The 10,552-nt window shown below is 40.1% G+C and overlaps 1 pseudogene; it reads right to left on the bottom strand.

The window, feature by feature from the left end:
- On the bottom strand, nucleotides 1–4,659 carry LOC129841338 (zinc finger protein RFP-like; annotated as a pseudogene).
- Nucleotides 4,660–10,552: the final 5,893 nt, after the last annotated feature.

The raw sequence follows: 10,552 nt of genomic DNA, 5'->3' as shown, positions 1-10,552 counted from the left end.
GAGATCAGATTGCTTTTATTTGTCAGTAAAAAAAACACATATATATACACAAAGATTTTCTTAAGTGACCGGGATTGAACAATGAAGTCAGGGTCATACAGTATTTCCATTGTGGACCCTATTTTTAAAAAAAACATAAATACGTATACAATTACATAGATACAGACACATTACAGAGATACAGACACATTACAGAGATACAGACACATTACAGAGATACAGACACATTACAGAGATACAGACACATTACAGAGATACAGACACATTACAGAGATACAGACACATTACAGAGATACAGACACATTGCATAGACACAGACACATTGCATAGATACAACGTCTAGATGAATGTGAGGGGGAGTTTAAGTACAATTATTAGAAGCTTGTTTAGCTGGTAGCTTATTCTTTAGATGTTTGGGGCTGCTGGTGAACCATGATGTGCAGACATAATCAAAGTGACACTGGACTATCGCCCTTCAAATCAAATGTATTGTTCACATACTCGGGTTTAGCAGATGTTATTGCGTGTGTAGCGAAAATGCTTGTGCTTCTAGTTCCGAGTGCAGTAATATCTAACAGTTTCACAACATATACCCAAAATACACGTAAATCTAAGTAAGGAATGGATTAAGAATGAATACATACATGTATACACTACCGTTCAGAAGTTTGGGGTCACTTAGAAATGTCCTTGTTTTTGAAAGAAAATACATTGTAGACATTGTTAATGTTGTAAATGACTATTGCAGCTGGAAACGGCAGATTTTTTATGGAATATCTACATAGGCGTGCAGAGGCCCATTATCAGCAACCATCACTCTTGTGTTCCAATGGCACGTTGTGTTAGCTAATCCAAATGTATCGTTTATAAGGTTAATTGATCATTAGAAAACCCTTTTGCAATTATGTTAGCACAGCGGAAAACTGTTGTCCTGTTTAAAGAAGCAATAAAACTGGCCTTCTTTAGACTAGTTGAGTATCTGGAGCTTTAGCATTTGTGGGTTTGATTACAGGCTCAAAATGTCCCAGTACTTTCTTCTGAAACTCGTCAGTCTATTTTTGCTCTGAGAAATAAAGGCTATTCCAAGAAATTGCCAAGAAACTGAAGATCTCGTACAACGCTGTGTACTACTCCCTTCACAGAACAGCGCAAACTGGCTCTAACCAGAATATAAAGTGGAGTGGGAGGCCCTGGTGCGCAACTGAGCAAGAGAACAAGTACATTAGAGTGTCTAGTTTGAGAAGCAGACGCCTCACAAGTCCTCAACTGGCAGCTTCATTAAATAGTACCCGCAAAGCACCAGTCTCAACGACAAATGTGAAGAGGCGAATCTGAGATGCTGGCCTTCTAGGCAGAGTTGTAAAGAAAAAGCCATATCTCAGACTGGCCAATAAAAAGAAAAGATTAAGATGGGCAAAAGAACACAGACACTGGACAGAGGAACTCTGCCTAAAAGGCCAGCATCCCGGAGTGGCCTCTTCACTGTTGATGTTGAGATTGGTGTTTTGCGGGGACTATTTAATGACGCTGTTCTGTGAGGGGAGTAGTACACAGCGTTGTACGAGAGCTTCAGTTTCTTGGCAATTTCTCGCATGCAATAGCCTTCATTTCTCTGAATATGTCAATGTCTACACTATATTTCTGATCAATTTGATGTTATTTTAATGGACAGAAAATGTGCTTTTCTTTCAAAAACAAGGACGGGTAACGCAATATGTAAATACAATTTAAAAGTGACTAAGATACCGTAGAATAGTGCGGAGTGCAGTTTATACATATGAGATGAGTAATGCTAGATACAGAAACATTATTAAAGTGGCTAGTGATCCATTTCTAGAAGTGGCCAGTGATTCCTAATCTATGGCTATAGGCAGCTGCCTCTGATGTGCTGGAGATGGCTGATTAGCAGTCAGATGGCCTTGAGATAGAAGCTGTTTTTCAGTTTCTCTGTCCCTGCTTTAATGCACCTGTAATGGCCTCGCCTTCTGAATGATAGCGGGGTGAACAGGCAGTGGCTCGGGTGGTTGATGTCCTTGATGAACTTTTTGACCTTCCTATGGCATCGGGGGCTGTAGGTGCCCAGGAGGGCAAGAAGTTTGCCCCCGGTAATGCGTTGGGCAGACCGCCGCTCCCTCTTGACAGCTTTGCGGTTGTGGGTGTTGCAGTTGCCGTACCAGGCGGTGACACATTGGGCATTGCATGCAAAGGCCGACAGGCTTAGGTGTCCACTGTATGATAGTAACATTTAAATAAATATATAATACGTAACATCTATATAGCTTAGGCCTAACCCTAGAGAGAGATATGCAGGTGGCATGCTATGACACTGACATGCATTGTCAGATGGCTAGGCCTAAGCTAGCCACCTGACAATGTCAGATGGCTACTGCGTCTGCTACACGGACAAATACACACAGAAGGAAGGCAAATGTATAGGCCTTCAATCTGAATATTTTGTATAAAGATGAGCATTATATTGGTAGATTAATGGAGTAACTCTGGTAGGCCTGGAACTGTCTCCCTCACCTCAAGTTCAACTGTCGGAGTCAGCTGGAGCGCCGGGGTGCACTGCCTTCATATCACAGGCCTGCAGTAGCTAAGGCTTAATAGCCACACCATACCAAACCTTCCCCAAACGTTTCTAAACTTTATTAGGGTAATATCAAAAGTAAGTCGAGCCATTGTTTGTAGGGAAAATACGAGCAGAATGGTGAATGTAAACCCGGGAAAAAAATACACTACCCTCCCCTGTAACCCCCAAAACCCACACAACCCTCTTCAAAGCAATAAAAAATGTTTGACAACCCTCCCTTATTTCGGACCACCCCTCCCCCAGTAATATTCAATCTGTCCTAACAGAGTTAAGAAGTTTCCATTTTCATTTGATGATGAGATTACAGAGGACATCCATGGAAAATATAATAATGTGTCATGTCAACTGGCTAAATATGATCATTTCTAAACTAATATATTCAAAGATTTGTGAATGTAATTAGTTAATTAACTGTTCCCTCTGCATTGTTTAATCAGTATGTGCGATTGACAGGAGTGATGATGAGAGGGGCTGAGTTTTGACCATCATCATTATCAGAGGGACCGAAGAATGGATAGAGTTTCTCTGTAAAGGTGCAGCCAGTGTAAGAGTAGATATGAGACCTGGCCTCCACATCATAAAAGGAGACCAGACCCTCATCATAGTCCACAAAGACCCCCACCTTTTGGGGCTTCTTTCTCAGGGAGAGGAGAACAGGGGGGGAGGTACCGGCTTTGTACAAATTCTCATAGTTCCGGGCACAGTCCAGAGTCCATCCTCAGTTCTCATTTTGATTTTCCCCTTCCTGTCAGTGGACTCTCTGGCCACTCCTATATTCCATCTTGTCTTCCCCTTAACCGTCACCTCATAGTAAAATCTTCCTGAGGAGAAGCCATCCTTTCCAAGGACAAATCGATGACCGTCAAACCTTTTTGGATTGGGAGGAAGATTCTGTGGTGTGTTTCCACGTCTTACTTGTTTCCCATCCTCAGACAGGATGAGATAGAGATTTGCTGTATCAGGATCCAGAGTCACATCCACTGCATACTGCTGGATCCTCTGCAGTTTGACTTCAGGCAGCTTCTCCATCTCTTTACTCAGTGTCTCCTCCAGCTGGGACACAGCTCTCCTCACAGTCCTCACACACAGATCACTGTGAACACTGATCTCAGACCAGTCCTTGGTGGGTGGAGGTTTGTACACTAGGGATGTGAAGCTCTGGAGAAGTTGGAGGTGGTCCTCAGTCTGTGAGAGCTGCTTCAGATCAGTGCTTCTTCTCTTCAGCTCAGTGATTTCCTGATCCAGCTCTTTAATGAACCCTTCAGCCTGCCTCTCTACTGCTTTCTGCTTCTCCTCAATCCCTTTAATAAGCTCAACCTGGCTTTTCTCAATGGAGCGCACCAGAGCAGTGAAGACCTGTATGCTGTCTGCTATCTCCCTCTCTGCAACTCTCTTGCTGAGATCTAGTGAGAGTTTGATGTCTTTAACCTTCTTCAGTCGCTCCTGGATAATATGCTCTACTTCTGCCTCAGTTTTCTCCAAGTGAGCCTTCCTCTCTCCACACTCTTCCTCTATAGGGACAGTGTCATGAGTCTTGTGGTCTCCCTCAGTGCAGAACTGACACACACATATCTGGTCAGTCCGACAGAACATCTCCAGGAGTCTGTCATGTTTCTTACAGATCCTGTCTTCCAGGTTCTCCACAGGGTCGATCAGTTTGTGTCTCTTTAAGGGTGGGGCTATCTGATGAGGATCCAGGTGAGTCTCACAGTAAGAAGCCAGACACACCAGGCAGGACTTCAGGGCCTTGCGCTTCGTCCCAGTGCAGACGTCACAGGGCACTTTTCCAGGTATGGCAGGGGACTCATCTTTACCTCTTTCTCTCATCTTTTTATAATGCTCTACCACCTCTCTGAACGTTGTGTTAACACGAAACACAGGTTGTCTGTAGAACTTCTCCTTACACAGTGGACATTGGTACAGGACCTTGCTATCCCAGTACTTTGTGATACAGGCAATGCAGAAGTTGTGTCCACATGAAGTCGAGACTGGCTCAGTGAACACATCCAGACAGATTGAGCACAGGAACTGCTCTTCAGAACGTAGAATGGTGGAGGAAGAGATATCTAGAGAGAGAGAGAGCAAAGTCGAAACTGTAAAGCACAGTTAAAGTTCAACGTTTTCATTTAGCTAATTGCAGCAAACCTTCAGATCAAAATAATAATAGACTCCAGCTCCAGATTATAATCAATCAGTCATTAATACAATATGTATGTTTTTAACTGAGCCTATTCCATTTCCTGGAATGAGTCAGCTGTCAATAGTTTCAGTGCCATTGTCAACACGGCATTAAGGGAAATTAACCAATCTTGATTAAAGTTATTTAGCCGTACTACATACAGTATCATTTTTTAAATGTAATAAATATAGTTAAACATAGGTACTGTAGATAAAAACAGGGGATTACCATCAAATAAATGACACAGTAATATTTATTCACCGATCCTTGTAAATCTCTACTCACCCGTGTCTGTGTAAAACAGTGTAAGCGTGTTCTCTGGTTTTTCTCTAGTATATACTGTGGTTTAAAAAACATAGGAGGCTGTGTAGTGGTTTAAGAGAGATGTCTGAAGTGTTTAAAAGTTTATTCATGCGTGTGACATACAGCTTGTTTAGTAACTTATGTTTCACTTTAGCAAAGTGACATCAACATGCTCCTCCCCACCCAGTGCTGCTCTGGAACAGAATTAACCCTTCACATGGCTGCTACATTGTTTTACCTTCTCAATACAAACAAGGTTAATAAATCCTGTTATGGACAGGGGGCGGTGTTTCCACTTTGAACGAATTGCGTACCCAAACGGAATTTCCTCCTACTCTGCCCCAGAAGGTAATACATGCGTATCATTATTATTATTGTATAGAAAACACTCTGAAGTTTCTAAAACTGTTTGAAATATGTCTGCAAGTAAAACAGAACTCATTTGGCAGACAAAAACCTGAGAAGACTTCCACACAGGAAGTGAAAACTCGATTTTCAAAACAGTGCCAAATGATACCCATTCTAGTTATGGAAAAGCAAACACTTCCTAGGGCTACCACTAGATGTCACCGTCTTTAGATTTTAGTCTTATGATTCTACTATAAAGGAGGGGCTCATAGGAGCTATTTTAGTGAGTGGTCGGCAGAAATCTCAGTCTCGTTTTGCGCGTGAGCAAGAGAGAGAGCTCTCGTTCCAATGCTCTTTCTTCAGACAATGAAATTCTCTGGTTGGATCCTTATTGATGATTAATGTAAAACACATACTAAATATGGATTGCAAACATCATTTGACCTGTTTCTACGACCTGTAACGGAACTTTTTGAGTTTTTGTCTGGAGGGATTTCTCGTGCGTCATGAAAATGGATTCGTGGGCTGAACATGCTAACAACAAGTGGCTAAATGATGGGCTTTATGGAACTTTTCAGTCATTTCTGTCGAACTGGGAATCCTGGGAGTGCCTTCTGATGAAGTTATTCGAAGGTAAGTGCACATTTATAGTGTTTTTGTAGCTTCTGTTGACGCCAAACTGGCAACTATTTCTTTGGCTGGATTGTGCTCTGAGCGCCGTTCTCAGATAATTATTTTTCTGTAAAGTTTATTTTGAAATCTGACACAGCGGTTGCATAGAGGATAAGTTTATCTTTAATTTTGTGAATAACACTTGCATCTTTTATCAATGTTTATTATGAGTATTTCTGCAAAATCACAGGATATTTTGGAATCAAAACATTACTGCACGTAACGCGCCAATGTAAACTGAGATTTGTTTTAATATATATATGCACATTATCGAACAAAACACACGATACATGTATAACATGATGTCCTATGACTGTCATCTGATGAAGATAATCGAAGGTTGGTGATTCATTTTAAACTATATTTCTGCTTTTTCTAACTCCTATTGTTGGCTGAAAAGATGGCTGTGTGTGTTTTTGACTTGGCTCTGACCTAACATAATCATATGTTGTGCTTTCACTGTAAATCATTTTGAAATCGGACACCATGGGTAGATTAACAAGATGTTTATCTTTCATTTGCTGTATTGGACTTGTTAATGCGTGAAAGTTAAATATTTTAAAAAATATATTTTTGAATTTTGCGCGCTGCCTTTTCAGTGGAATGTTGTGGGTGTTCCGCTAGCGGAACCCCGGGGCTAGAAAGGTTTAACAGTTTAAACAGGAGTGTTATAATTGTTTTACAGATCTAGGTAGAATAAGTGTGAATCAGAAATGTGAAACAAGGACCTATTGCAGGTGTATGGAAGGTTTTCAGGCATCAACAATAACAGAAAAGTAGTGGCTGTCTTGGCAGATTGTACCATTAATTAAGAAGCAAGAAATGTCCCAGATTTTTCCTTTAAACATACTCACTTTGACTTATACCAACTACCAGTTTATCAAGTCAAGCCAGACAATGGGTGAAAGGAGAAAATGTAGAATGTTTTTACTGTTTGTAGGAAAATGCCTGTGTTCGCTGTATGCTGAAAGCCTGCATCTGCTGCTTGTGGTGCCTGAAGAAGTCTAATGAAATGCAGGTCCTACAAATGCAGAGGTCGTCTTATGTTATGTCTTCTTATGGCTGCAAGGGGCAATATTGAGTAGCCAGTTAAATCGTGCCCATTTCAAACGGCCTCGTACTCAATTCTTGCTCGTACAATATGCATATTCGTATTACTATTGGATAGAAAACACTCTCTAGTTTCTAAAACCGTTTGAATTATTTCTCTGAGTGAAACAGAACTCGTTCTGCAGCACATTTCCTGACCAGGAAGTTGAATGTCAGAAATCGATGCTCTGTTCAACTTAATGCCTATACATGGGCAATGAACGTAAGAGTCTACGTACACTTAATACACCTTCCCCTGGTTGTCAAGAGGCGGTGAGAGAAGAAATTTCGTGTCTATCTTGGTCTGAGGTGGAATTAAAGCTCTTTGTATGACGTGACCGTCCATTTCCTGTTTCTGGAGCGCGCGAAAGAGGACATGGATTTGCCTTCTGTTTAGCTGTCGTTATGGATGACTAACATCTCCGGTTTAGATTTTATTTGATACATGTGACCATATCATCGTAAAGTATGTTTTTTCAATATAGTTTAATCAGATTATTGAATTTTTTTCGGGAGTTTTGCCGTGTTCCGTTCTCTGACTTTGTTGACGTTAGAGAGATCCGTGCCACTTGGCAAGTGCCCATGCTAAATCAAGAGGGAAATTTGCCGTTCCAGATCCAAACAACGACTGTTCTGGACAAAGGACACCTTGTCCAACATTCTGACGGAAGATCACCAAAAGTAAGAAACATTTTATGATGCTATTTCTAATATCTGTCGTGCATGTGAACTGGTCGTCGGCGCCCAAGTGTTTCTGGCTATTGTGGCTACGCTAATATAACGCTATATTGTGTTTTCGCTGTAAAACACTTGATAAATCGGAAATATTGTCTGGAATCACAAGATGCCTGTCTTTCAATTGCTGTACACTATGTATTTTTCAGAAATATTTTATGATGAGTATTTAGTTATTTGGCGTTGGTGTCTGTAATTTTTCTGTCTGCTTTCGGTGCAATTTCTGACTGTAGCTGCAATGTAAACTATGATTTATACCTGAAATATGCACATTTTTCGAAAAAAACATATGCTATACAATAAATATGTTATCAGACTGTCATCTGATGAGGTTGTTTCTTGGTTAGTGGCTATTTATATCTTTATTTGGCCAAATTTGTGATAGCTACTGATGGAGTCAAAAACTGATGGAGTAATAAAAGTGGAGTCTTTTGCTAAAGTGGTTAGCTAATAGATTTACATATTTTGTCTGCCCTGTAAAACATTTTAAAAATCGGACATGTTGGCTGGATTTTACGAGATGTGTACCTTTCATATGCTGTATTGGACTTGTTAATGTGTGAAAGTTAAATATAAAAAAAAAAAATCTTTTGAATTTCACGCCCTGCACTTGAAGTGGCTGTTGTCATAAATGTACCGACGTCGGGCTTGCACGCCAAACAGGTTAAAGGCAACGCATGATCATAACTGACAATCCCTAAATTGTGGCCACATTGGATCATTACTGCTTACTAAGTTTGTAATACTCTATCCATAGAAAACGGGATTCCCTATGACTGTATCTCTATTTCCTTCATGAGTTATTGTTATATAACAGAATTGTTATGCCTTTTTTTGCATATTAATAAAAGAAAAGAAAAAGAAATCAATTTCCTCTTGGCTTTGTGAGAGCTGTGGGGCAAGAGATGATGAGTTCAATCTTGAACATGGGTTTGTGTCTATGTCACTAAGATATCCACTAAGAGGGAGAAACAATAAAACCATATTCCCAAATATATATATTTTTTATACCCAACAATAAAACCATATATTGAATTAAATGCTTGTGATTGATGTGGTGAACTGGAAGTTGCCCTGTATCAGACCAGGGTTCAAAGTCTATTTTTTTCTTCTGTCAAATGCATTAGCTGCACTGATTGAGCTTCCCTGGTGCATTATAACCAATAGAATCATCCCAAAAGTACAACCCCACCAATCTGGCACCATACAAGCTCAAGCTCAACTAAACGCACAAAGTATCTGAAAGAAAACAAATGTTATTTGAATCCAGGTCTGTCCTGTATCAGTTCGACTATTTCCTAAATCCATTTATACTTTTTCTGGTTACTACATGATTCCATATGTGTTATTTAATAGTTTTGATGCCTTCACTATATATCTACAATGTATAAAAAAATTTTTTTGACTGAGTAGGCGTTCTAAAACTTTTGACCAGTAGTGTATGTGTATATATATACGTATATAGGTTCAGAAATTTTGTGAAATAGCACAGTTACAAATAGAAATCAAACTGGATGGACATCAGAAATAGAGGAAGGACAAAAAACAAACAAAATAGAACTATTGTAAAATAGATTGTGTCTGTAAAATGTGTATAAGATGTATAAACTGAAGGTAGAAGCCTAAGTGTTATTGTTTATTAGTTTACTCCAATTGGGGGAAGGGTGGTAGGGTTTGCGGGCAATAATAAAAAAAAGTATGTATGTCTATGTAGGTATGTGTTTGTATATACAGTATATGTATATGTGTGTATATGTGTATGTATATGGATATATATATTTACCCCAAAAATATATAGGGGATTGGAAATGATGCACACATGTAGGTCATGTATGTTCTGCCTGTGGCTATGGAACTCTGACCTGTTCACCGGACGTGCTACCTGTCCCAGACCTGCTGTTTTCAACTCTCTAGAGACAGCAGGAGTGGTTGAGATACCATGAATGATCGGCTATGACAAGCCAACTGACATTTACTCCAGAGGTGCTGACCTGTTGCACCCTCGACAACCACTGTGATTATTACTTTTTGACCCTGCTGGTCATCTATGAACATTTGAACATCTTGGCCATGTTCTTTTATAATTTCCACCTGGCACAGCCAGAAGAGGACTGGCCACCCCCCATAGCCTGGTTCCTCTCTAGGTTTCTTCCTAGGTTCTGGCCTTTCTAGGGAGTTATTCCTAGCCACTGTGCTTCTACACCTGCATTGCTTGCTGTTTGGGGTTTTAGGCTGGGTTTCTGTACAGCACTTTGTGACATCAGTTGATGTCAGAAGGGCTTTATAAATACATTTGATTGGTGTATGTTTTGTTTTGTTTTTAACCTTACAATGGGGGTAAAAGCAGTACAATGTTTGAGAGTGTTCCGTGTGTATTAGCAGTAGTGATGGAAAATCTTTTTCTACACTGGAGTAGAAGGGTTTTAGTTGATGGAAACAGATATGAAGACTAGTGAGAGTAACAAAGACATTGATGAAGGAGGTAAAGTGTAAAGACTCTTGGTACTCACGATCTATCAGTTGAAGTCCAATTTAATGAGTGTTGACAGTATGTGAATGGTAATATGTCATCAGTGGCTATCAAATAGCCCTCTACTAATGCCATATTTTCAGTGGTGTAAAGTACTTAAGCA

This window comes from Salvelinus fontinalis, chromosome 42 (genome assembly GCF_029448725.1).
Source record: "Salvelinus fontinalis isolate EN_2023a chromosome 42, ASM2944872v1, whole genome shotgun sequence".
Taxonomy (NCBI): domain Eukaryota; kingdom Metazoa; phylum Chordata; class Actinopteri; order Salmoniformes; family Salmonidae; genus Salvelinus; species Salvelinus fontinalis.
Note: the sequence above shows the minus strand (reverse complement) of the source record. Positions and strands in the feature narration are given on the sequence as shown.